This window comes from Calidris pugnax, unplaced genomic scaffold, assembly GCF_001431845.1.
Source record: "Calidris pugnax isolate Ruff unplaced genomic scaffold, ASM143184v1 scaffold38, whole genome shotgun sequence".
NCBI lineage: Eukaryota > Metazoa > Chordata > Aves > Charadriiformes > Scolopacidae > Calidris > Calidris pugnax.
The window spans coordinates 20,911,805-20,939,307 of record NW_015090995.1 but is presented as its reverse complement, the minus strand read 5'-3'; the positions used below and the strand labels follow the sequence as shown (position 1 = coordinate 20,939,307).

The window sequence follows — 27,503 nt, the reverse complement described above, 5'->3', positions numbered from 1 at the left end:
AACCTGGGCCAGGCTCTCACCACCCTCACACCAAAGAAGTTCTTTCTGGTATCTCATCTCAATCTCCCCTCTTCCAATTTAAAACCGTTCCCCCTTGTCCTGTCACTGCACTCCCTGACAAAGAGTCCCTCCCCAGCTCTCCTGGAGCCCCTTCAGATATTGGAAGGCTGCTCTAAGGTCTCCCTGGAGCCTTCTCTTCTCCAGGCTGAACAACCCCAGTTCTCTCAGCCTGTCTTCATAGCAGAGGTGCTCCATCCCTCTGAGCATCTTTGTGGCCCTAACTAATTTAGGCCAAACTTCCGCAGGGGTTTGCTCACCAGACTTGGTTGCTGTGGGCTGCTATGGGGGAAAAAAGACATGGGGCAGAGCTTCCCTTGGAGCTGGGAGCAGGGAGACAAGTAACATGGGTTCTTGTTTCAAACTTGGGGAATCTCAAGGGACCACTTCTTCCAGTAGTTCACAGCAAGGCAGGTCGGGCGCAGCACACGTATCAAATCTAACATTTTGCCATTTTGGTTTCATGTGATAAAGGTTACTGCATATTGCAATTTAAAACATGGGAAAATACAACAAGGAGCAGAAGTGATGTGCCTTGAGGAGCTGTGGTGTTACTTGTAGGCATAGAAGCCTTTTTGGTACCTTTCACAGACTGGATTACGTTGCTGGCAACTGTTTTCAGCATAGTTTTTTGAGCAATATTAGTGAGGAGGGAGCAAAAAGAAAATATGTTTAAACTGATGGGCTCTAAAGGCTCATCTAGAAGATTTTCATTAGCCTCATAAAGCTCCTGTAGACTTAATCTAAAAAATTATAGCAAAGATGGTTTATTTCCTTTTCATAGTCTTGTCTTTAAGCCTCTTGATTTTTAAGGTACTACCATTGTCCCTTAAAATCCAGAAAAGTATAATTATAAAGTTTTATAGACTAAAAAAAAATGGTAGGTACCAATCTTGGAGAATGCTTTGGGCACCACTGTAGTACGGACACAGAGGTCTGCACACAAGGAGAAGACCCCAGGGGCTTCTCATGGGTAATGGGAGACCTGTGAAGGCTCAGGCTGCTGCAGCACATCTCCGTCAATGCAGGTAGAGATGGGATATTTTTTGCCCCAGTGCTCTGCTTGGGGCAAGTTTTGTCAAGTCCTTGATTCTCTAGAGATTTGGGGAGCAGCTGATCCAAGTGGCCAGAGTTTAATTTGAGAGAGACTTCTTAAGCAGGTAGGACCAGAGTCAGTGACAAATGGGCTGACATTGGCAGCAGAGGTAACCAGCGAGTCTCCAAAAGTTGGACTCTTCTCTTGTTCCTTGAGAGATTTGTACTATTTGGACAAGTCCATCAAAGAACAAACTTTAAAAATATGTTTATTCCAGAAATGGCATTAAAGAGGATGTGGAGGCTGTTATGCAAGTTCTGCTCAAGGAAAACATTTGCTTTTCCTCTCCTGGCAGGGATGGGAATGATTTGTTAGAATTTGTCTAAAAATTCATGATAAAATAACTTTCTGGTGGAGAAACAACAAAAAAAAACCCTTTAACAGCACCCATTATTGCTAGAAGATTTGTAATTTTGGAGAGGGTAACAGAATCACAGAATGATATGGGGTTGGAAGGGACCTCTGGAGATCATCCAGTCCAATCCCCCTGCCAAAGTAGGTCCACCCAGAGCAGGTTGCACACAAAGGTGTCCAGGTGGGGTTTGAATGTCTCCGGAGAAGGAGACTCCACCACCTCCCTGGGCAGCCTCTTCCAGGGCTCTGCCACCCTCACAGGAAAGAAGTTCCTCCTCATGTTTAGACAGAACTTCTTATATTCAAGTGTGTGCCTGTTCCCTCTTGTCCTGTCACTGGGCACCACTGAAAAATTTCCATGAGAAATCCATGGTTACTGTCTAGCAGTAAAAAAGCTGTGAAGAACCACACAGTTATTCCTGGGGGAGCATTTCTCCCTGCCGTGGCTGCAGTAGAATTGTTCCATGCTTCTCTTGGGAGAGAAAAAGCTGCCCTAACCTGCTAGTGTGCTTCACGTGATGGTCTACAGGGTTGACCACCCGCCCTGCTCACTGCCTGGGGGATGTAGGTGGGGATGTCCTGACAGCAGTGTGCAGGGACCAAGAGAAAGGGAAGCCACCTCCAGCTGAATTTTACGCGGAGCTATTTGTCTCTGAAAGTGCCAGCAGATTTTAATTGCTGCTGCTGTTGTCAACAAGTTCCTCCTGCCTGTTCTGTAACGATTGAGGTCCTTGGAGGTTTTGGATCACTTATGTTTCTCAGCGTAGCTCCAGATTGTGAACATAAGGGTTGCATCAAGTATATTAAATAGTGAATTGAAAGGCCGAGGTTCCTTTCCTTCTGTGTGCTTTGGGTAGAAGAATTCCTGCTGACTCCACGTTTCTGCCCACTGAAAAAGATAACCTGGTCAGGTAGCTAAATGTTAACTCGAAGCTTGCCAGCTTTTTCACTTGACGTACAATTGCTCTTAGAAACAGCTGCTGTCTTGCTGCTCCCAGTGCCAGAGAGTGTTTTGTTTGATGACTTAATCAACGTGTTATTCTATCAGGAACCATTTGTGGATTCAAATACAGATGTAGGATGATAATTTTTGGGGAAAAAAAAAGTTAATTTCCTTGAATTCAAAAGATGCTCGTCATAAAACAGCCTGTGTCCTATTCCTGATGTGCTCTGAAGCCAAGTCCAAGCACGTTGTGCACCTCAGCTCAACTACGTAGGGCAGTGACTCTGCTCTTATTATCTTAGAGCATGATGGCTAAAAAAATGAGTCCTTTTTTTGTGGTGTTGTTTTTTTTTTGTAGTTCTTAAAACTCTATCCGTGTCCCTTTGCAGTTTATTCTTTTTTGTGTGATTACTTTCTGTGCAAACTGAACCATGCAGCAGCAGTTTTTGAAAGGTGAGCCTCAAACTCAAGAGTTAAAATGAAGTGCCGAAGCCTTAGGTAGACCTGGCTAATATGGACAAACGGTGGTGTCTGCTGATCAATTGTCATTAGTTCTGTCCTAAAAAAAGAAAAAATGAAATTAAAAAGATATCTGTATAATCTCAGACTTTCCCAAAGCACTTGCAGCTGAGGGAATATCTATATGAAAATCAGTTGGGGAATCTTCTTGCAACATCAACATTTTGGAAGTCCATGCAGCAGGAGCAAAACCTGGTCCAGTTCTCCTGCTTCGGTGGAGCGATGCTGAAAACTTTAGCTGGTATATGAGTTGTTCATTAAACCCAAGGGGAAACAATGGACACTTGTAGTTTTCCAGGCAACAGAAACAGTCTTTCCCTCCAAATGACACCCACAGGTTTGCCAGTTTCTTTTTTATCACCAAGTATGTAGAACCAACCATGTTACTGAGCAGGCAGAGGAGGAGGCAGGGCAGAAAAAAAGAAAGTACAGGCCCTGCCTTCATAGAATCATAGACTTGTCTAGATTGGAAGGGACCTTAAAGATCATCTAGTCCAACCATCAACCTAACTCTGACAAAAAAATAAATAAGAAATAAGCAATAAAGAAAAAACACTAAACCGTATTCCTGAGGACCATGTCAACCCATCTTTTTAACACGTCCAGGGATGGTGCCTCAACCACTTCCCTGGGCAGCCCATTCCAATGCTGGATAACCCTTTCTGTGAATAAATGTTTCCTAATATCCAATCTAAACCTCCCCCGGCGCAACTTGAGGCCATTTCCCCTTGTCCTATCTCCTGTTCCTTGGGAGACGAGACCGACCCCCACTTCTCTACACCCCCCTTCAGGTAGCTATAGAGCACAATAACGTCTCCTCTCAGCCTCCTCTTCTTCAGACTGCACAACCCCAGCTCCCTCAGCCTCTCCTCATAAGACTTACTCTCCAGACCCCTCACCAGCATTGTTGCCCTTCTCTGGACCCGCTCCAGCCCATCAATGTCTTTTTTGTGGTAAAGGGCCCAAAATTGTTTCAGATCATGAAATGTCTAGGTTTAAGTCGTCAAGGAGACTGGGCAGTGCCCTACTCTGCCGAAGAGCAGGTCCTGGGTAGGATAAGCCCATTACCACCTCCTCTGACTTGTTCCCGGCTCAGGGAGCGATGCCCGAAGCAGGTGGTTAGGCCTCATTGCTCTCCCTCCATTTGTGCTGGTGCTCAGCAGTGCGCACGGGTGGCTTCGCTCTTCTCTTTCGAAGAGTTGATGCACTGCAGAGTAGCTGTTGCTCCACTGCTGTGAAAGCAGAGGAGCTAAACATTTACCAGCGCTTTTTGTGGTACCAACAGCAGTGCCTCGAAGTAGGCTTTGGAATTACAGGTTCCTTTTTGCCCCTTCCTTTGCTCCAGCTCTCTACCGACGGCAGGACCAGGTCAGTTGGAGCATCGAGAGAGTTCAGATTACCAATGTGCTCTGCATTTACAGAGCTTTATTTCTTTGGGGGAAAAAAAAAAAAAAAGAGAGAGAGAAGAGAAGAGGCTGTGCCTTTCTGCTCCATTACAAAGATCGTTGCTTTTTATGCTGAGCAGAGGTTTGCTTGGTTGGTTTTTTTCCCTGGAAATAAATTTCATTTAAACTCTTTACTGCAGCATTGAATTAAAAGCTGCTTCTGTTTAGGTATTTTGATAATATTCCAAGAAGCCAATATCCGGTAACTTCCAGAAGAGACTTTTTCTTCCAAATTTGTCTTGTGCAGTTCTTGATTCTAGCTGGTATTAGGTACTTCAGTAGATCCAGTATATTCAGGTTTTGGGGGACAATGTAAAATGGTACAATTAACATTATTGACCTTTGATTTGGGAGAGCATGTGGGTTAGATTCCATGTTACATTTTCTTTTGAAAGGCATTAGAAAGTTTTCCTTTGGCAAAAATTCAGATGAAACCAAGTGAAGGTCAGCTTTTCATTTGATATGACCCTTTATTACCTGGGCTTGCTTCCAATCTTGTTCTCTCAGTTTATCCATTGCTGCAATTCCCTTGTGCTTACAGTAAGTGGGACCAAACCCAGGACTACTGTGTTTATCCTGAAGCCTTTGACAGCAAGCTTGCTTTACATGTCTCAGGAGACTTAACAGTTCTTTTGCATCCTGACCTGTATGTACCATCTAAGTACTAATTTAGTGGCTAGACTGCCCCAAACTTTCAGCATTAATTCAGGAGATAAGCAGCAATCCTGGCTTTCACAAACTTCCATAAGTTTACGGAATTATGGAGCTTTGCCTTGCAAGGCAATGTCTTGATCTTATTAAGAAGAAGCTTAAAGCTGGCACAAGAGAAGGTTTATTTTTTTAATTTCTTGGGTCTGATCATAGCATGCTTCCTCAGTTTGCAGGTAAGGACATGAAATGCATCTCATTAACAGCAGCAGCAGATTTGCCCCAGCCTCTGCTGGGGAGACCAGTTGTCCTCAGACAGCCGTGTTTCCTCTCTCCTTTCTTTTCTCATTAGGATTCCTGAGTGGGACTGCCCAGCTGCCTCCTAATTGGCCTCTCCTTCTGAAAGAGGGTCAATGCTGATCTGCTTTCTTTCCTGGATATTCTTGTATATTTTTGTAGCTCTTTTGAGATAAGCTATTTTAAAAAAAAAAAAGAAAGAAATCCTAATTTATCCGGCTTGTGGATAAGCAGGATTTAAAATACTGCAATTTGCTTCATAACTCCCTGTAATGAGCGAGAGGGGGGGGCACCTACCTCTTTTCTTAAACCTGGCAACTCTGGTGCATCCTATATGAGCAAGGATGTAACTGTTGTTCCTTACATCTACTTTCCTCTGCTTGTTTTAACACATCCTGGGTAAGTTAATCAGTAATTTTAAACTGCAGTATGTGATTATGACCTGCAGTCATCTAGCAGAAGTTGCATAAGGATGTGTTTTAAGGAAAAACGAGGGTAGGCATGCTGTATCTTGTGGCTCACTTCTTAGCAGACCTTTCCGGAGGCTTTTCCTGGTTTATTCTTAGCTTCTCCTGCCACCCACAACCGACTGCAGAAAGATGGGTTATCTCCGTTGCGTAAGGCCTGTCAGCAAGCAGGGCTCCTTCCCTTCCTCGGGCCAGTAACAGCAGGAAAACATCTGACCCTCACCCCGTCTTCTTCTGAGTGACGACGCTGACTCACGGGGCTCTGTAACCTTGTGGGGGATTCTGCCATAACAGCAGTGATGTATTGAGAGCAGAGCTAGATGGCATCAGAGAAAATAGCTTCAGCTGCTGTGCGTTATTTGGGTCCATTTGGCAATCTGTTCCTATCCTCAATTAAACACCATATTGCCCTGGTGTTCCGGCATATGCATTGCTACCCAAACCAGGTATGAAATAAAAACTGTGCTATTAAAGGAGAGGGGTGACCCATGCGATAAGACTGGTTGGTGCTTAGGCAGATGACCACTGCAACCTATTCTTAAATACTCTGATTTTTGTAACTAGTAATTTGTACAAGCTAGAGAAGGCGAGGTTATATTCTCCCTGTCTGACCCCTGACTGAGTTTGGGAGAACCTATTTTACGTTAGGCGTCATCACAGTTCATGCCCTGACATTTCCACATGGTAGGAGGAGATATTAGGAGATCCTACCTGCTGCCAAAGCAGCTGGTAGCTACATGAGGCATGACGTTAGAAAGCAGCTTCTGTTCTCATGGGAAAATACTAAAAGGCCCTGTCTTCAGACCTTGCAAAATGTCCTTAGTTTGGCATTGTGAAGATACAAGGTGGCTCTCACACAGTTATTCTGGCTTCGTATGGCCACTCAGCAGGGAAGTGTTGAGGGGACCGAGCCAGCTCATGAGTGTCTTGGCTGTGGCCTGGTGGAGTGGTTCATAGGGACAACCACAAACAAGATGTCTGGCTGAAATCTTGCAGCTCAAGTTGCAGCTACTCATGCAACTGTCCATCACCCACACCATTCTTTGGCTCTTCAGCAGGCCAGTGGTGATTTCTTATGGAAAGCCATGTTACTTTTGTGTTTCAGTAAGAAGTAAAAAGGGACTGTTGGACTAGAGATGGACAACTCCCAATGACATTTGCTGTGAGGAGGACACCTGTGCTGGAAATGAAGAGTGCTCAGTGCTTCAGTTTACATTTAATATCTTGTCCAATGACCTTTTGTGAGAAGAGAGCTGAGAGTGCTAACACCCAGGGTAGTCTGTGAAAGGATATGTGTTTTTAATCAGCTTCTCAATAGTAGGATAATAAAAGCAATAATCCTTTTAGTATTCGGCTTTTCCATCTACATTTTCCAAGGTCACTAAAACAGTAAGCAATGGGGAAGAGGAGCTTCCAAGGAGTTGAACTGTAGAGGAGTGAAAAATACCACTCCCAGCAGTATGGATTGTCCTCCTGCCTCCAGCTCTCACTGAGGGAGTCAAACCATGCAGAGAACAGGGCGAGCTGTTTTCCAGGGCACTGGTCACAACAGATTTATAATTCAGTGTGAGCTTCATCCTGTGCTCTCCAAGCATTACTTGTTACATTTAAATGGAGAATTCAAGCTTTTTCCTCTTATCAGGAGACTAAATATTTGGCCTGGAGGAGGGAGGGAAATGATTTTTATAGTTGAGGGCTCTGATTTGTTTTGGCTTCAATGGGTCCATTTAGTTTCTTTAAAACAACAACAAAAAACACCCCACCCTCCTCCAAAAATTGTCATCTGCTGCAGCTGATTTGTTTTGGCTTCAATGGGTCCATTTAGTTTCTTTAAAACAACAACAAAAACCACCCCACTCTCCCCCAAAAAATTGTCATCTGCTGCATGTACTCATTTCTGTTGGTGAAATTTTTAGCAAAATAGGTTGGATGCAGTAGCAAAAAGATGTCATCTAAATGCCCAAAATATGCTGGTGCTCTCAACTGTAGTGAGCTCTGCCCTGAAGTTGCAGACACGCATTTTCATTAGACTCTATACAAGAACCAAATCTGCATATTAAAGCAGCATCCTATTGAGTTGCCCATCTCTTCTGAGCTCGTGGCATTAGAGTGTCTCCACTGGGTCAGTCCAAAGGTCCATCCAGCCTGTTGTCCTGTTCCCAACAGTGACCAGTAAAACCTGCCTAGGGAAGAGCACAGGGCCAAGGGCAAGCTCACAGCCCTCACCCCTGTAATCTCCCAGGCTCCAGAAATTTCTGCTTAGGGACTTCCTAAGCCAGATCGATGCAGTAGCAAAAAGATGTCATCTAAATGTCCAAACTGTGCTGGTGCTCTCAGCTGTGGTGAGCTCTGCCCTGAAGTAGCAGACACGCATTTTCATTAGACTCTATACAAGAACCAAATCTGCATATTAAAGCAGCATCCTATTGAGTTGCCCATCTCTTCTGAGCTCGTGGCATTAGAGTGTCTCCACTGGGTCAGTCCAAAGGTCCATCCAGCCTGTTGTCCTGTTCCCAACAGTGACCAGTAAAACCTGCCTAGGGAAGAGCACAGGGCCAAGGGCAAGCTCACAGCCCTCACCCCTGTAATCTCCCAGGCTCCAGAAATTTCTGCTTAGGGACTTCCTAAGCCAGATCTGGTATTATCTTGTTTAATAGCCCTGAGTAGATTATTTTTTTTTCTCTCATTATTTTGTTTAATTGCTTTTTGAATTCATCTAAAATGTGGTATTCATTAAATTCTGTGGCAATGAGGCCAGTAGTTTTAACAGGGCATTTTTATAAGAAGTATTGGAGGATTTCTATTAGGTTACTGGTGGATTTCCCTGGTTTACCACCACATCACTGGTATTGGCTACTCCTGGCTTCTCATGGGAAAGTATAAAACCTTTGAGATGAACAGTTATTTATTGAATTTCCTAGAGAGAGAAATGTATCCTTGGGGCAGTCAGTAATAAAATGCTCTCATGAACTTAATAGTTCACATACCATATAACTTGTGCCTGTTTTAGCTATGGATGATGTCACTTTTGCCTATATTAATGTCTTTTGAATCTACCTCCTACCTCTAATTGTAGCATTTGCATTGAGCAGCACATTTTATTCTCCTGCATAGAAAATGCACTCCATTTTTGTTCAGGCCTTGATTTGTTCTTTCTTTGATGTCGTTTTAAGTAGATCAAGCAAGTTTTGTCCTAGAATATTAAATAACAATTTACTGTGCCTATATTAATGTCTTTTGAATCTACCTCCTACCTCTAATTGTAGCATTTGCATTGAGCAGCAAATTTTATTCTCCTGCATAGAAAATGCACTCCATTTTTTGTTCAGGCCTTGATTTGTTCTTTCTTTGATGTCGTTTTAAGTAGATCAAGCAAGTTTTGTCCTGGAATATTAAATAACAATTTACTGTAAGTGTTTTTTGGGGGGTCGGACTAGATGCCTTTGAAGGTCCCTTCCGATCCAGATGATTCTACGATTTTTGTTAATTAAAAGATGTAGCTAATGCCCAATTTGTAGTAGTAGATTTGTTTTGCTTGTCCAAGCCTTGAGCTGCCCTCACAGCAGAGCTCTTGTCCATCCATGCCCAGGTTCTGTTCCCTACATGGTTCCTCTGGAGCTCTGCTGGCAGCTGTTGGTCGAAGGACTCCCCGTGGTGGACCCCTGGGTATGGGGACAGCCCTGTAACATACGTGTTGTGTGTGTTCATAGGGGATGGAGAAGTGAGGAACAGTGGTAACAGATTATAAGCAGCAGGATCAGACAGTATGATCAAATCTGACCTTTTCGCATCACCTAGACTATAAAATTTAATCCCTTGGGATTCCAACCTGGGAACTTCTGTATTTTAGATGCTGGCCACGTACCTTTCTGCTCTATAGCATTGCTGTTAAAGCCCAGTCTTACTGCATACTGTGCCACTGCAATGCTTTTGTTTTGTATACTGTGCTGTAAACATCCAAGCCAAATTGTTGACAGTCTTAAAGTGTTCTGGAGCAAATGCATTTCCTGAGGTACGGTGTGTTCCACATTATTCTTTAGTTAATGTATCAGTTATTCTGCCGCTGGCAGAGATGCTTAGACTTGTGTCTCTTGCTAGTTGCTTTTAATTTGAATTCAGTTATGAGCGTCGAAGAAACTGTCTCAGACATTACAATTGGTTTAAATTCCCAATAACAGCTGTAGAGGACATCTTTCCACGTCAGCTGCTCAGGACAGCAGTGATATCCAGGATACACTGAAGTTCCATAAGAGGAGCTGGGCTCCTCTGCTCAACTCACTGAGCATCGAACTGCTCTGGAAGGAGCGGTCCTGCCCTGGTGTCCCCACCCCACCTTCACTGGGGCTGTATGTTACCGGTGCTCCTCTTGCTAGTCTGCCCTGGTGTCCCCACCCCACCTTCACTGGGGCTGTATGTTACCGGTGCTCCTCTTGCGTTAGTTCTTATAGAATCATAGAGTTGCCCAGGCTGGAAGGGACCTCCAAAGGCCATCTAGTCCGACCCCCCCGCAGTCAGCAGGGACACCCCCAACCAGACCAGGTTGCCCAGGGCCTCGTCGAGCCTCTCCTTGAATATCTCCAGGGAAGGGGCCTCAACCACCTCCCTGGGCAACCTGTTCCAGTGCTCCACCACCCTCACAGTGAAGAACCCTCTCCTCATCTCCAATCTAAATCTGTTCCCCTCCAGCTTGAAGCCATTGCCCCTCGTCCTGTCACTGCAGGCCTTTCTAAACAGGTTCTCCCCAGCCTTCATGTAGGCTCCCTTCAGGTACTGGAAGGCTGCTATTAGGTCTCCCCGGAGCCTCCTCTTCTCCAGCTGAACAACCCCAGCTCCCTCAGCCTGTCCTCGTAGCAGAGGTGCTCCATCCCCCTGATCATCCTCGTGGCCCTCCTCTGGACCCTCTCCATCAGGTCCATGTCCTTCTTATATTGGGGGCTCCAGACCTGCACACAATACTCCAGGTGAGGTCTCACCAGAGCAGAGTAAAGTGGAAGAATTACCTCTCTGGACCTGCTGGCAACGCATCTTGCCTTCACTGAACCCATTAGTGAACTAATTCAATGACTAATTAGACAGTGAATATTCCAGCAGGGGAAAGAAAAAAAAAAAAAAGAACAAAACCAGAGAAAAAGCTGGGCTGCAGAAGTGCTCCAGCTTACTTCCAAGTGATGGATGTCAGGCATGATGAATAGCCAGTCCAAAACATGCCCGAAGTCATGCTTTCCCTCTCGTATCTGATGGACCAGCACTGAAGCATGAAAGTTTGCTGAAATATGTTCCCAGCTATCTCACTTTTATTATCTCCCTCTATTTTCTGCCTTTCTCTTACTGCTTCTAGTCTGGCAAGCAGAGTGGTTATCAAATAGTTCCAGTTTATGTAGGAGGTTGTGCTTTGCTCTCGTGGCTGAGTAAAAAGCTTGAAAGCTTTGAGTGTGCTGGGTCCAGGTTTCCTGCAGTGAGAAGCCAGGGGTGTGCCCAGCTGGGGCACCTTGTTTCCTCTACTGCTTCTCTCAGATTTTATTTCCAAGTGAGTAGGTCTTGACTTATCTACTTGTAAATTGAATATAAGAGTGTTTACCAGTGTTGTACGGCTGAAAGGGGAGTCCGGGTATAATTGAGTTGCTGTATAAGCACTCGTAATGAAGGAGTCCTGCTAAATTAGCTGTCAGTCTTCCTGTAGATTTTTTTTTTTTTCCTATGAAGATATACCAAAGTACTGGTGTCTTAAGGATGCTTTGAAAAATGGTCAGGTGAATGGGGCTGACAGAAAAGCATCAGAGTTTCATTGAGATGTGGGGATGAGCTGATTAGTCATGTTGATTTACAGCAATGACTGACTGGTGAACGTCTGGGTGCAACCTGAATTTTAGGGAAGGCTGTTTGCTCCGTGATGGTTCCCTGGTTTTGATTATGATTGAAACGGAGTCGCCTTTTCTCTTGGTGTTTGACAGTAGGTGAAGCAATTGTACTATTTTGTCTGCCCTCCGACAGCTTCTCACAAGGATGCTGGGACGTGATACAGGCATGAATCAGTTGGCTTCTCAGAAGAATTCTGAGAACTGGCTCCCTGCCACTCTGTCTGGAAGCGGGACAAAAAATAATGTCATTGCTCCACTCTCTTCCACTTTGCTGAAGTGCCCCAAAATTCAGGGGCTAGAAAAATTCAGGCTAGAAAAATGGTCTGCAAAACCAAAAATCAAGCAGTGTGTTTCTGTTGTTAATAGTGAGGGGATTTGGGGTGACTGAAAGACCCGAAGTATTTGGCTTTGCTTGGTGAACGGGAGCAGAGAAATGTGGAACGAGCAGTGAAGTGCTAATCTGCAAAGAGCAAATGGTGTGATTTTGCCTGGGGCAGGAATCCTGCTCAGCAGGAGTGATGCAGGGTGAGGAATCCTGCTCAGCAGGAGTGATGCAGGGAGGGGGTGTGGGGAACAAGTCCTACGAGGAGAGGCTGAGGGAACTGGGCATGGTTAGTTTGGAGAAGAGGAGGCTGAGGGGAGACCTCATTGCCCTCTACAGCTCCCTGAAAGGAGGGTGGAGAGAGGTGGGGGTTGGCCTCTTCTCCCAAGGGAATCATGACAGGAGCAGAGGAAATGGTCTGAAGTTGGGGCAGGGGAGGTTTAGATTAGATCTTGGGAAGAATGACTTTGCTGAGAGGGTGGTCAGGCCCTGGAACAGCCTGCCCAGGGAGGTGGTGGAGTCCCCATCCCTGGAGGGATTTAAGAACTGTGTAGATGCGACACTTCAGGGCGGGCTCTAGTGCTGGAGATTGTTGGGTTGTGTCTGTTTGTGGGCTTGTTTTTTGGGTTTTTTGGTTGTGTGTTTTGGTTTTTTTCTTGTGGTTGGACTTGATGATCTCAAAGGTCCCTTCCAACCATGAAGATTCTGTGAGAAGGAGAGTTACTGAAGTAACAGGAGGAGCTGCTCTCTCTCCTGCCAAGGAGCTCCACTCCCCGGTTGTGCACTGTACCCGCCGGTTGTCTTCAGAGCTGCCTCTGATTTAGGAAACCTGTCAGGGTGGAAGGCTGTTGTTTCAAAGGCATGGTAGCAGAAGATGTTATTGTGGCCATTTAGTCTGCCTTCCCACGTGTGGAAGACGGGAAAGTGTAAGGGCAGGTGATAAATGCAGCAGGAGTCATGGGGGGAAATGCTGTGTTGTGCTGGAAGCTGGGAGCACACCTGTGAAGAGCTCGGTGTCACATATTGTTTGTCACAAGGGAAGGCAATTTTCTTTCAGTTAGTACAAACACACTGTTTTAAAAATGTTCTACGGTTCTCAGGATCCAGTTAGGGAAGCTGGCCCCTTGGCAGAGCTGTGTGACCATGGTGGGGGGTCCCCCCACTGGGCTCTGATGCCCCAGGGCCGTTCTGTGGTCCCTGCAGCTGAAGGTCTGTGCCTCTTTTGGCACCTTAACTTTTGTCTCATTTGTTGACCAGGTTAGTATGTTCATCTTTCATAGAATTTCTGAAGATACAAAACCAGGCTGGTTTCAGCATTGTCTCTGAAGTGGTAAATGCCTTAGTGTGACTTCCCGGGGTCTGTTATATTCAATAACGCAATTTGCTTTTTCCATTCTTGTTTAATTAATTTCCCGTTAAAAGGATATGTCTGGAATTAAGCATGTTCTTGCCAATTTAAGATAACTTATTAATAACATATTTGGACCTTGAACAGAGATTAAAATTTGGTATATTAGTTACTTTTAGGCAGCTTAACATTTTTAATAGAGAGAAAAATCCATCTTATGTAACTAAGCCTATAATTCTAAATGAAACTGATTTAGCTGATTTGATAAATAATTAGTGAAATTGGGTATTAGATAAATTCTGATTCATTAGCTTCTGGTTTTAGAATGCAATTGTAAGAAAACATGAATGCTGGAAGTGTATCTGTTGGTAAAGTAGTAATTAGAGAGCACAAAAGTAATTGAGTCAAGATTTAAGATTGCCTTTAACTGACAGTACTCAATTTTTTCCCACAATGAAACATAAAACAGTGCTAAAGATTTCTCTGTTGTTTTAAAATTGAAGTGAAAGTGAGGGTCATCCAAATTCCTGTGAGGACCGTGAACGTATTGAATGAACTTAGATGAATCAGTAACTTGTATTGAGTAAGAAATAATAAATGTATCTAATTGATTGTTCTCTGGAGTTTCATCTGGGGTTTATGGGATTGCAGGGTAGAGGTGGTGGGAGCAGGAGGAGGCAAATGAGCTGAAACACAGCAAGAGCTGAAGGAAAAGCTTATCCCGCCCACTGCAGAGAAGAAACCTTAAAACTGAGCATTAATTTGTCCTAGTTCAATATATCTGGTACAGCACACACTGCAGTTATGTAGCTGTTTGATATGAGCTGTTGTTAGATGGTGCTAACACTTCTTCCATATGCAGGATTTTCTTCGGCTTGTTTGTGGACAGCTGGTGGTCTGTGAAGAACTGGCTGTTGATGTGGCTTCTGTTCCTCATTTCTAATCCTAAAAATACATTAAATGCTTTCTTCATCTTACTCTTCGGTGCAGCAGACTTGCCCCAAGACTAACCATGTGTCTGTGAAGCGTAGGAAGGACAGGATCCGGGAGACAAGGTGCCTGGCAGGGGTCGGTCTGGGCTAGGGAAACGTCTGGGAGTCTTGTTGAAGCACCAGGAGGAGTCCAGTTCCTTTAAAGATTTTTGAAAGTTCTGGATCCACAAGAGATTGTTACTCCCTGGAAACCAGCATCTCTGCCAGTTTGAAAATGCTGTTTTTTCAGCAGCCATTTCCCACGCATGGCTGTGCCTTAGGTGACGGAGAAGCACGTTGCTCTCATCTATTGGGAAGCTTCTTTCTTGGTGCTGGTGGTGGGGTAGGTCCCCAGGCAGTAACCGTGGGTCCTCCCTGCTCTCTCTTTGCACCAAAAAGGGGTTACCTGTACGGTGGTTATTCCATTCTCTGACACCTGTTTTGGTGAGCAACCAGAGCTCGTGTGCATGTGGAAGAATGGAGCTTTAGGTGCCAAACCAGACTTTGGAGATACCAAGATGATTGCACAATGTCACGGGAGACTCTGACCCCTGCTTTGGTGAGCAACCAGAGCTCGTGTGCGTGTGGAAGAACGGAGTTTTAGGTGCCAAACCAGACTTTGGAGATACCAAGATGATTGCACGAGGTCACAGGAGGCTCTGCCCCTGAGCTGGAGGTGAGGATTGCAGGATGAGGGGCTGAGAGCTCAGTAAGGCATCCTGAAAGCCTTTCAAAAAAGGGGTCAGAGATACCGGAGATGCAGACTTCAGATCTGTGAGAAGCCGTTTTTAGCTCTTGCTCACGGTCTTTGCGTAAGTTACAGATGGCTGAATTTCTTGTCCTCTGCTTTGTATCTGGTATGCAATGAGTCGTTTCCTCACTCTGCAGTGAGACAGTGCACTGTCACTGCGACGATTCCTTACCTCGCTCTCCTTCTGTACACAATTTATCACCCCAAAACCAACTTCTAGATAATGCCCAGTATGTTTACAGTATGGGAAGAGTACCCGAGAATGGAACTAGCTCTGTGGATAATTAGAGGGTTGGGGTCAGGGCCATAGTTAATACGTTATTGAAATGGCCAGTTCTATAAATATGTTGGTAAAATTCGGAAGTACTGGAAAGCAAATTAACAAAGAATAAAGACCCAACTGTTCAATTGGCCCCAATGTAGCCCCTAAATCTGTGTGAACAAATGTTTATGAACAGAATTAGCACATTTGGCTATACAATCTGTGCATTGTGTTCTTGCTTTCATTTGCAGTAAATGTGAACAAAAAACTTTATATTCCAGTGTTATGTAAGCAAATCCAAGTCCTGGGGCTGGACGATATTTGGTGGTGCACAGCAAAAGTTGGTGCAGAGGCCAAACTGTAGACCAGTTCTTGAAAAGGCAACCAAACAGGTGAACTACAAAACTGTGCTCGAGGTCCACAGTTCTGGTTTCAAAAAGCAAAGCCCCAGGACTCTCAGCTTTCTCCTTCCTATACCTACTTAAAATTTTCAGCACCCCAGTGCAGAACTGGAAACGTTTGGAAAAACCCAGACTGAGGGTGCTTTCTTCTTCAAGGGCTTTTTTCTTTTATTGGTCCTTATAAGATTATATAATAATATACTTTTAATAGTCCTCTAATGGAAATCTTTCTTTTTTTTTTTTTTTGCCTTTCTTGCAAGGTAGATTGATTTTTCTTGAGTGTGTTCAACAAAATGATAAATCTAAGTTTCCAAAATAGGTGTTGTGGTTTGTAACTGGCAAACTAGGCACCCAGACTAAGGTTCATTCCTAATACTACTTTCACGTGGGAGTAACATTTGGTTCAACTTCAAACTTCTCTGCCAAGTTCAGTTTTCTAGGTGTGCAAAAATCCAGGAGGTTCTTGAGTCTTCCTCAGCTGGAAATCTGAGACAATGTGGGTTTTCATTTTTCCGCCCTGCTTCCACCCTATCTGAAAATCGAGACAGAGATGAAAAAGGAACACTCCCAAATTTCAGAAGAACACCAGCTTGGATTTATGCCTAGTACCAGGGTAAAAGGGGTGAGCATTTTCTAACTAGGGTTGCTGTTCTCCTGAAACAAAGAAGCTGGACTCAATAGCCAATGTGACTATCAATATTTATTGCAGCGCTGGGGTCACACCGGGATTTTTCCTCAAGGTGCTCCCACTCAGCCACAATTTCAACAGGCACATATTTACAAAAGTTTTGCATGATTAACATAAGTGCGCCTTTCTTAGAACTAATTACATAATCAGGAGGTGAGTTGCTCCACGGCCTTTTCTGCCATTTATTGACTGTTTTCAGGAACCACAGTCACTCTGGTGGTCGTTTACTTCGTCTAGTGGTCATATCTTCCTCTTCATCAGTTGTCCCCTAGATTTGGGTTGTTTTGCTCCCTTTTCTTGCTGACTTGGTAACCAGCCTTGCTTCAAGCTGGTTTTCTCCAGTCTTGTTGTCTGAGCTCCCTTTATCTTGTTTTCTAGTTCTTCTTCTGATAAGCAAGACTAGTCACTCCATTGTCTAACAATCACATGGTAACCTTAGAATGTTGACAGTCACACAACAGCAAATTATTAACTACTTTAGCAAGATTCACTAATAGTCACAAGGCCCTTTATTTCACTTCAGCATGCAGCGCTACGATTGACTCGCTTGACATAAAAGGATGTAGTTCATTTTATTTTGTAGGTCCCAGAAAATACTCAGAAAAGTGTCCCTACCTGGGTCGTGGTTTCCTGCTGGTGATTCACACAAGCCGAAATCCTGGCTGAGTGTTCCTGAGGACGATCTTTCTGTAAGAAAGACAGTCTGTAAGACAGAAAACTCTCTATTATTGCGTTGGGCAGAAGTGAAACCTTCTGCCACCCTGAGAGGCTTGGAAGTGATGAAGGGAGCAGAAGGGAGCTCAGCTGGGGGCAGGGACCCTGCGCGGGGCTCCGGCCCTGGATGTGTGCACGCCACCGGCTACGTCCTTAACACTCTGGGGAATACTCAGTTAAGAAACATTTCCCTTTGTACAAAAACTGCATGAGTGATATGTGCCAAAATGACACGCCGATCGTCACATGTTTGGGCTTTCCTATCTTCTGTTTTCCAGGGAAAACATCAATTACAGGTAGGTTGACAACCAACGCACCTCGGGCACCAGCATCTACAGTCCCAGAGCTGCCACGGCATCAGGCTCACAGAAAGGCAGCCCAAAATCAACACAAGTTAAAACTTTTGAGAAGTTCTGAGGACTCTTACTGAGTTGAACCATAACTAACAGCAACACATTAAAAAAAATTATCAGGTAATTATTAGAGAACAATGCCATTGTTAGGCTGACTGGGCTATACAGCAAGGGGCTGTCAATCAGGGCTGTTGTGAAAGGCAGAGCATTTAGAGGCTGTCAATCATACTTGGTTTAAAAGCCCAAGGACTTCAGGAATTGTTACGCCTGAATTTACCAAACGCAGAAATAACAAAAGCACCTGAGTCTCATGCAGACCGATATTACGGTTTATGCGTAGAAGTTCTTGCATAAGTGTGTGCCTTTATTCATCTGAAAATATGACACTGGGAACTTGGAAAGGTTTATTTTTCAGCTGGCTCCTTTATGTCACTGATTTTTTTTCAAGTGTGTCAAATCTGCTAACAAAAAAGTAAGTTTTGTTACATTCCATTGCTGTGAAGCACAAATGTTGGAGTTAGTATCCAAATAGCAGAGAGCTGGTGCTGCAGTTTCCTGGGGAGTTTCACACATTTCTGCATATCCAAAACTCTGCAGCAAATACCAGATGCAGAATTTAAAAGGACTCAGAAAATCCTTAACACGGAGGTACTCATCTAGAGATGCTACAAGAAATGGTCCCCGTGAGACCAAAAACAACCCCATGGAATGTTGTGTCTGATGATTTGTAAGAGAAGTGTAGAACGCATGTACTCTCCTGGTTTAAACAAAAAGAAGTAGTTACTTGGTTAGGGGGGGTCTTGTTTGTTGGGATTTTGGTGGTTTTTTGGTTGGTTGGGTTGGGTTTTGGTGGGTTTGGGCGGTATGTTTTTTATTTAGTTTTGCCTTTTTTTTTTTTTTTTCTTAAATCAAATTGAAGAGCTTTCATGAGAAAATGGCTTTCTGGCAATATGTTTCTTCATTGGAAAAAAGGGAGTTTCCTGTACTTTTCATCACCCCACCACGTCCTGGGTGTCCTGGATTTGTAAATCACCACATTTTATAACTGAGGCCAAGTGGAAGCGCGTGTCTGCACATTCAGTGTTTGCAACGCTGTCTGTTGCTGAATAAATCATGGATTTCTACTTCTTTGAAAGGTTTCCATCAAGGAATCAGTATCATTCAGTTTTATCCCAGAGGACCAAGAGCTTTCAGGAGGTTTCTTGCTGCTCTGGGACCTGTGGGAGCCCCTGCAGAGTAATCCTGGCAGTAAGCCCTGTCTAGGCATGAATTTTTACATTAATTTTTTCTCCTATTGGGGACTTGACTTTACCAGACACAACATCAGGAGAATGTTCCCTCAGTACTGATGCCTTTCCTCCTTGGCAGGGGTTACTATTGCAATCATAGAATCATAGAATCATCTAGGTTGGAAGAGACCCTTGGGATCATTGAGTCCAACCATCAACCCTACTCTACAAAGTCCTCCCCTACACAATGTCCCTCAGCACTGCATCTAAATGTCCCTTAAACACATCCAGGGATGGTGCCTCCCCCCCCTCCCTGGGCAGCCTGTTCCAATGCCCGACCACTCTTTCAGTGAAAAATTCCTTCCTAACGTTCAATCTAAACCAGCCCTGATGGAGCTTGAAGCCGTTCCCTCTTGTTCTATTGTTAATTACCTGTGAGAAGAGACCAGCACCAACCTCTCTACAGTGTCCTTTCAAGTAGCTGTAGAGAGTGATGAGGTCTCCCCTCAGCCTCCTCTTCCTCACACTAAACAGCCCCAACTCCCTCAGCCGCTCCTCATACGATTTGTTTTCCAGCCCCCTCACCAGCTTCGTTGCCCTCCTCTGCACTCGCTCCAGCACCTCGAGATCTCTCTTGGATTGAGGTGCCCAAAACTGGACACAATACTCCAGGTGTGGCCTCACCAGTGCTGAGTACAGGGGCACAATCACCTCCCTACTTCTGCTGGTCAATGATGACCTCGGTGTCTTATTTTACTGGGCACTTTATTAAGTGGGACTGAAGAAGGAGAAAGGGCAGGAGAAGTCCCTGCTGCAAACAATTAATGGCCTGACCATCCTAGATAGATTTTGAAAGGAAAGGAAAAGGGGTTCACCTGCCCAACGATGGCAGACCCAGAGGTAGGAGCTACCTCTCTGACGTTCAGAGGAGTTTCTTAGGTGGACATGGACCACAGCATCTCCCCTGGTGGCATGGCCATGGACTGCAGCAATAAGCATCCTCCCGCCAAAGCAGTAGCTTCACTCACACAATTGGTAGCTAATTCAGTGAATTTTTAAAGCAAATGTTAATAATTAAACTCAAGTGGTTAATGAGTTTCTAGAGAAAAGATCAAATTATACTCTTCAAACATGGAGTTAGAATTTTGTCTAATTAGAAGAAATATGTTTTTCCCGTGAGGGGCAGTTGCTGAAGTGACAGTTTGGAGACTGTTGTGACAGCGTTTGCAGAGATGGGTGCCAGCCAAAGAACAGAGCTTTTTTAGTATCTCTGGTAGTGTAGTAGCTTCTTTTGAAGGCATAATTATGTTGCATTCTTTGCACAGTTCATTAGGAAAAGAAAAACAAAGAACTTGTATTCCATGTGGTTGATGTTCACACATTTTTATCTTAGCGTGATAGAAGAAGTTGTTAGATCCAGAGAGTAACATGGTGTCTCTCTCTCTTTCACTGCTAGCCTAATAACATAACTAGTGCTAGGTAGAAAACAGCTTTTCTAGCCCACAACTGTTATTCAGGAGCCCATTTTTTTTTCCTGTGTGAAATTTCAGAAAGTGTAAAAATGTCAAAAGGCCTATGTAAACTAAAAATCTCAACAAGAAATAAGTTTGAGTCAATTTGGGTCATTTTAATGTCTTGAAAGCTTTGATTTCTTTGTAATTTTAAATATGACTTTTTTTTTTTCTGCTACTTTGTTAAATATAAAAATGATAAAGTCATTTCAAACTTCACGATTATTTTTGTTTTCAAACTGTAAAACTGAAATTGTCTCAACATTTTTCCCTTGTACTTTCTGTTGAGAAACGCATCAAAACTGTTTACCCACAAAAAAAAAAAAGTTTTTATGTTGATATAGCACATTTTTTTGGCAAGAAAAAAAAGTTTTGTGGAACAATTCCCAACCAACTCTAGTAATAAATATTCTCTTCATTACATCTTACCATTTGCAAGCAAAACAAGTAAACGGGATTGCTACAGAGCCAGAATTTATCAGAGGTGTCAAGATAAAGCAGATTCATTTTCTTGGAGCGTACGTAAGGCAGTCTGTATGGCACAAGAGCATGGGAGAGAGTAAAAAAAAACTTTATTAGTCATTAAATGGACATAGCAGAACTGAACCATCTCATACTTCCAGAAGCTAGCAATTACTTTTTCACACCTCTGGTTTCATCCCTTTATACAAAGGAGAAACCCTAATAAATACATTCCAATACCTATAACCTCCCTGAGACCAACACAGCCCGTTGAACCTGTTATAAATGGCTTAACCCCCATTTCTGTCTAGTGACCCCCTGAATTGCCCTGACATGGTAGGAAATTGTCTCCGTGACCTCAGACATCCCAGTCTTGGTGTGGAGTCCGTTGAGGGATGCCTGATCTCCTCAGATGGAGAGAAGGGTGTGCTTAATGTCAGAAGGACTAAGGGTCTACAGTAACAGTGACCTCAGACATCCCAGTCTTGGTGTGGAGCCCGTTGAGCGATGCCTGATCTCCTCGGATGGAGAGGAGGACTAAGGGTCTACAGTAACATCTTGTGGCAGAAGGACTAAGGGTCTACAGTAACATCTTGTGCACTTCCCAGCCTTAGTTTCTGCATTTTGAAGAACCCCAAATTCTGCAGATAAGACACAAAAAACTAAAATAAAACATAATAACTACTAAGTTACTAATAGTAAAATGAATTAAAACTGTACTAGTGTAGTTAAAGTGCCTTTTATCTGCAATTCCCTGACTTGTTTCTCTGTAATGAAATTGTTATGGGTGGGGCATGGTCTCCTTTCAGAGATGTAGGTGTCTCCTCTGCAGTGGAGTGGGGTGGGCAGGGGTGGGGGGTCCAGGATGAGAATCCGAGATGATGTTCCATGGAGTGAGGTCCTGGACCTCCCCCCAAACCACACAGCCCGTGCCAGGCCCAGAGGGAAGTTAGGGACAAGAGCTGCTGCTTGACTGGCTCTTCTTTTATAAAAGCTTGTGCACCTGTGACAGATACTGCAGAGATTTTAGGGGTAATTTGGGAAAAAAAAATAATCCTGCAATTCTCTGTTGGTTTATCCTCACTTGCAGAAGCCTTTTCCTCTGCCTACGGCAAAGGGAAACTTTTCCTGCTCTAGAGGCTGGAGAACTTGCCAAAACCAATGATAATCCCCCAAATTTGCAGAGGAACATAACATGGAACTAGCCAGCTAGGGATGCTGCTTTGACCTTTTCAGGCAATTTGCAGCACCCTCCTTACAGCTGAGGGAGCTCTTCCAGCCTGCAGGAACAAGGGGTTATATGCATTTTATGATGTGTATTCTCTGTCTGTAACTCTAAGCTGTGAGTTTTGAAGATAAGTCACAGCAGCTGTGCCACGTTTGTTTTGGAAAGAACCTCGTGGTACCCCAGGATACAGCTGGCACTGGGAAAAGGAGGGGTAGAAGATACTATTTTCAGTCACGTAGGAAGATGGGGCTCAGCTCTGAATTCTGCCCAGACCCTCCTCCAGGTAGAAAGGTCCTTTCCCAGACAAGAGGGGTTTGAGGCAGAGCTTGTGATGGGGGAAATACCCAAAACTCAGGAGTCTGAGTCTCTTTACTTCCCCCTCCCTGTTTTTTTTTCTAGAAAAAGAAATATTACTTAGTTACTTCTTACTGGCAAATAGATTGGGATAGAAATCACACGGATTTTATATATATTTGTGCATATATATGCACGTATATGTATTTTTAAAGTATATTTATACAAAAAAAAGTTTATTACCTTCCAGCCTGAGCTGGATGGTAGTAAATTGGGAAGAAATCTCGGTTTTCAATGGCAAACCATTCTGGTAGGGCCCAGGCAGGGTCTGTTCTAGAGACCTCACAAAACAGTGCAGAGCTTGGTATTCTGTTGAAGATCTCACAAGTACACACACACAAAAAAATCTCCTAAAATAAGGGCTACTCCTGGCCTGGAGGAATTCCCTGATGGTTTGCTGCTATCACTGTATCAGCTCTGCAGGCGAGGCATGTTGAAGCCTGGGGAGAAGAGAGGAAGAGGCTTTAAGTGCGCAGCTGCTGTTACTCAAAAATCAGGCTAAAGCTCATAAAAATCATCACACCAGGCACACCTGGGTATATATGGCTTTGGTTTTGATAGCTCTCTGTGAAGAACATCAGAGCAAACATGCTTTGTGCTGCCTGTATAGATAAAGTGATCTTCTAAATAGCATTTATCTAAGCAAGGGAAGAGGTAAGGGGATGTTTATAAAAGTCTTTCATGTCCTTGTCTTGTCTGGAAGAGTTGTTTAGGATTATAGCTTTGCTCATGTATTATTTGTGTGCATTTCCTATCATTAAAAGCCTCTGTTTTCTGTCTTTATAAAAATGTAGGCAAAGAAAATATTATGCAATCATCTGCTCACCCCTGGGGAGAAGGTAATTAGGCAGCACAGCCTGATGGGTTAAAATAGCACAGTCCTGTTGGTGTGTTTTGTCGGCCCCTGGCTGGTAGGGCAGGGGGCTGGGCTTGGTGGGACCAAGGGGCAGGAGGTTAAGGAGTGTGGGTTTGCCTTTTTCCTGTGTGCCTGTAATAGTTTTTTTGACCTTTCACTTGTAACTCTGTTGTGATGCTGGCAGCGGAGATTAATTCCCTCTCCAAAACGGTTCCAATCTGGGATCTTCTCACTTGTATGGAAATGTGCCCGGCTGAGAGAGCATTTCAATGCTTATAAATACTAAAAGGCTGGGTGTCAAGAGGATGGGGCCAGCAGTCTTTTTTTTCAGTGGTGCCCAGTGACAGGACAAGAGGAAATGGGCACAAACTTGAATGTAGGAAGTTCCACCTAAAGATGAGGAGGAACCTCTTTCCTGTGAGGGTGGCAGAGCCCTGGCAGAGGCTGCCCAGGGAGGTGGTGGAGTCTCCTTCTCTGGAGACATTCAAACCCCACCTGGACACGTTCCTGTGCAATCTGCTCTGGGTGGACCTGCTTTGGCAGGGGCTTGGACTAGATGATCTCCAGAGGTCCCTTCCAACCCCATGTGATTCTGTGTCTGTAGGCAGAAGGCTTGTGAGCATTCCTGATTTAAGTTTGTTGTGCAAACTGGGCGTGTACTATGTTTGTATAGACTTTGGCTCGCGTTAAGTTTCTGTGATGCTCTGTAAATATTAAAAAAATCTCTATATATATTTATTTATTTTTCCAATGCAAAAGAGGTCTCTTGGCACCAGCAGCACTCTCAGGCCAGAATGCCCAGTGCCTTGCTCCAGGCTCACTCCCTGCTGTGAATGCTCCTCTCTGGTTACTCACCAACTCATGACACTAGAAACTAGTTTGTTACCCATCTGAGTGAACATCCATAGTGCTATAGGAGAGATTTGCCCTGATGTAGCTCATCCCAGTGACTGACTCGTCCCAGCTGTGACTTTACCAGGCTGTGGATCCCACTGTGGATTCCCTTCATGGGAAGGGGTGAGGTCCCTGGCCTGCTCACAGTACAGTGTCCTAGGGCATCCTTTCCTGCTGCCCAGCATCTCCTGGGGTTTGGCACAGCGAGGACGTGCGGGTTTGGTTTGGGACAGAGCAGCGTTGTGGAACCCTGCAAACTTGAGTGCTAGCTTTGGTGAGTAGAATGTGTTATTCTGGGGACATCTGCAGATAATGTTGGGGTGAAAGGATGGTGTCAAACATAAATCTTGAACCCTTTCCTAAAATTTTAACTGTCCTGGATGTAGAGCTTTTAAGAATCTCTCACTGAAGTTTTTGAGTGCAAATTCACTGGCCTGGAGAGCCTTTTAGAGCCGTGAGCCACGTGCCTGAGATCAGAAAATTCAGAAGATAATGCACCCAGCTTTTAGATATATTGTTTGCTTGTATTTTGCTTCCTGGTTTTGAAGCCTTTAGGAGATGTATTTTTCATCTTTTGTCTGCAACAGTGAGACCTAGTGTCTCAAAGGACTGGGATTTAAAACCCCAAGACACAAGATACTAACAGACTTGCAAGGAAACCCTGTGACAGCTGGCAACACTAGGCTAGTTTCATTTTTCCCAGAGTAATATGAAATCAGGAATCTGAGTAACTCACCCGGCTTTTACCTCTCTGGACTGGACTCTGCTTTTGCAGCTTAAAATAAATGACTTGATAATAAATGGTAGCAAGTGGGAGCAAGAAGTATCTTAAGATGTTTATTAGAATTCTTTATAAGGTTGTTTTTAAAAAGAAAAACAACTGTGAAATTCCAGCTTTGTCCTGTGTGTCAGTGATTCCTGTGGGGGGGCGAAAAAAAAAGCTTATTCTGTATTTTTCCTGTTATATGTTAAGATTCGGACCTGTGAGGTGCTATCTCTGTTTCTCTCCTGGGAGCAAGCTGCACCGAGTATTTGGCTTTGATGTAAGCTCTTGCTTTTCCTGGGTCTTGTTTTTCGTGCTGTGTTTTAAATATGCAGATTATTATAACGAGCAAGCTACCAAAATATCTCTCGTTCTCACGAGCTAAGCCCTGTTCTTCCAGCCTTTTCTTCCCTGCCCTCCCCATCGCGCTCCCGGGTGTTGGCACCCGCGGCCCTCCTAGAGCTCGGGGAGGAGTGACCCTTTCTGTCAGCTGTCGAACGAAGAGGTTTTTATCTCACTTGCCACATAAGTGGCAGAAATTGCTTGTTCTCAGTGGGCTGCCGTGGCGTGGGGAGCGGGATCAAGGGAGGAAGCTCAGCACTGAATGAATCAGCTGCTCTGATTCAGCGCTGGGGCTCGGAGTGGCTCAGGGCTCCCGCGCCGGTATTTTTGGCAGAATAGAGCCCTTCTACATCCGAATAACTACAATAGTGCTTTTATCTAGAAAGTACAGAGTATTATGTGTCTCGGTCTCCTAAATGAATTTAATGCTGTAGAAGCATCATATAAAAAAAAAAAAAAATTTTGCTTGGTGCTGTGATGCCTTATGAATCCTCAATGAAGTTACAATCTCTAGTTTTTGGAAGCTGGATGTTTTTCTGCTTTCTTCCTCAGTTCAATGTCTGTCCTCCCACACGGCTTTGCTGGGGAAGCGAAAGCAGGATTAAGTTCACGTTTCCTTACTTTCAGAGCTCTTCTCTTCTGTGCCCAGGGCAGTGACCTGCTTGTTTTCTGGGGCTTGGGGCCCCATATTGAGGATTACAGAATTCTCATGGTTGGAAGGGACCTTTGAGATCATACAGTCCAACCACAGAAAAAAACCAAACCCAAAAACAAACAAAAAAAACCCCAAACCAAACAAAAAACCCCCACCTTACCCCCTCACAAACAGACACAACACTCTTGGGCACTAGAGCATGCCCTGCAGTGCCATCTCTACATGGTTCTTAAATCCCTCCAGGGATGGTGACTCCACCACCTCCCTGGGCAGGCTGGTCCAGTGCCTGACCACCCTCTCAGCAAAGTCATTCTTCCCAAGATCTAATCTAACCCTCCCCTGCCCCAACTTCAGACCATTTTCTCTGCTTCTGTCATGATTCCCTTGGGAGAAGAGGCCAACCCCCACCTCTCTCCACCCTCCTTTCAGGGAGCTGTAGAGGGCAATGAGGTCTCCTCTCAGCCTCCTCTTCTCCAAACTAACCATGCCCAGTTCCCTCAGCCTCTCCTCATAGGACTTGTTCTCCAGACCCCTCATGTAGTAATCATGTATGATCACATAGATCACACACCCTAGTAATAATACTTACACCATCCCTGGTCTTCAGCAAGCGTGGAGCCATATGACTTGACTGGCCATGACAGAGGTTTCAGATAACATGTCTTACCTTGCACTTGCCGATGGCTCAAATGGGATCCTTTCTGAGTTCCGTGGGTATTTTTGATTGATACCAACTACTGCAAGAGGATTTCTTGGGTTGCATCAGCTGTGCTTAAGTGACTTTCTCCAGTGTTTCGGAGGCATTTGGTTTCTAACATTTTTGCATCTCAACAGCTCTCACAGCCACATGTAAACACTGGGACTGCAGCTGGGCTCAAAATCCTCAGTTTTGGTCAGGAGCTATAAACTGACATTTCTGCCCGCTGTATTTAATCACTGCTGGTTGCCTCCTCCATCCCTGATGTTTCTATCGGCTTGTACAGTGTTCCTCACTTTGGAGAGCATCTCTGCCTTCCTCCAGTCCTCTTTTCTGGTGCAATATTGCTGACGGGTGTTCCTAGGTGTGTGTTTCGGTTGCCTTGGTCTGGAATAATGCTCAGACCCTGTTTTGCCAGATCTCCTTGTATTCTCTGAAGCTCTCACAAAGTGCTGTGCAGTAGCACATCACCACCAGCACAGTTTTGCTGTGGTCTGCTGCCCGTTGATCTTCTCCTTGCCCAAAGGGGTTTTCCAGCAGAGAAGATCATCCTGTTTTGTGTTGGTGTCTATACTGAACTCCTTGCTTTTTTGACAGCTCAGACTTGCAGAAGAAAGTGAGTAAGATATTATTTTTTAATGACATTGAGAGGTCTGTTAATCTTGGAGAGGAACATAAAGCCTAAGCCTGCCTAGGGCAATCTCCTGGAAATTTGTATATTGTAACTGGAAGCAAGGCTTGGGTCACACTCATAGAATCATAGAATGGTCCAGGTTGGAAGAGACCCTTGGGATCATCGAGTCCAACCATCTCCCCTACTCTACAAAGTCCTCCCCTACACCATGTCCCTCAGCACTGCATCTAAACGGCCCTTAAACACAGCCAGGGATGGTGACTCCACCCCCTCCCTGGGCAGCCTGTTCCAATGCCCGACCACTCTTTGGGTGAAAAATTCCTTCCTAATGTTCAATCTAAACCTCCCCTGTTGGAGCTTGAAGCCGTTCCCTCTCGTTCTGTC

At 44.5% G+C, this 27,503-nt stretch overlaps 1 protein-coding gene across 3 annotated transcripts in view; it reads left to right on the top strand.

Annotated features, from left to right (window-relative positions):
- Positions 1-27,503, top strand: part of HTR2C (5-hydroxytryptamine (serotonin) receptor 2C, G protein-coupled) — a 200,317-nt gene that overhangs the window by 93,469 nt on the left and 79,345 nt on the right. The window lies entirely within an intron of this gene.